The following is a 265-nucleotide window of genomic DNA, read 5'->3' as shown; positions in this document are numbered from 1 at the left end:
ACTATAGGGGACATGTGCTGACCCAAGACAGAAAGGGAGAAAGGGAGAGAGGGAAAATGAGAAATCATCTGCTGAGGTCATGCCACAGTTTCTTCCCATCCATACTCCTCTCAGGATTTTGAGCACACAGATAAATGCACTGGCATATTTTCCAGCTGCCAGATCAGAACTCAAACCTAGCCCAATAGTCACGCTTTTGTAGGAAATATTTTCCCCTGAACTCTTTCATGTATTTCATTTTACCCATGAGCTTATATAGTTCTAT

Source organism: Tupaia chinensis, unplaced genomic scaffold, assembly GCF_000334495.1.
Source record: "Tupaia chinensis unplaced genomic scaffold, TupChi_1.0 Scaffold149552_1, whole genome shotgun sequence".
Taxonomy (NCBI): Eukaryota; Metazoa; Chordata; class Mammalia; order Scandentia; family Tupaiidae; genus Tupaia; species Tupaia belangeri.
The sequence above is the reverse complement of the archived record's forward strand: the minus strand, read 5'-3'. Positions refer to the sequence as shown.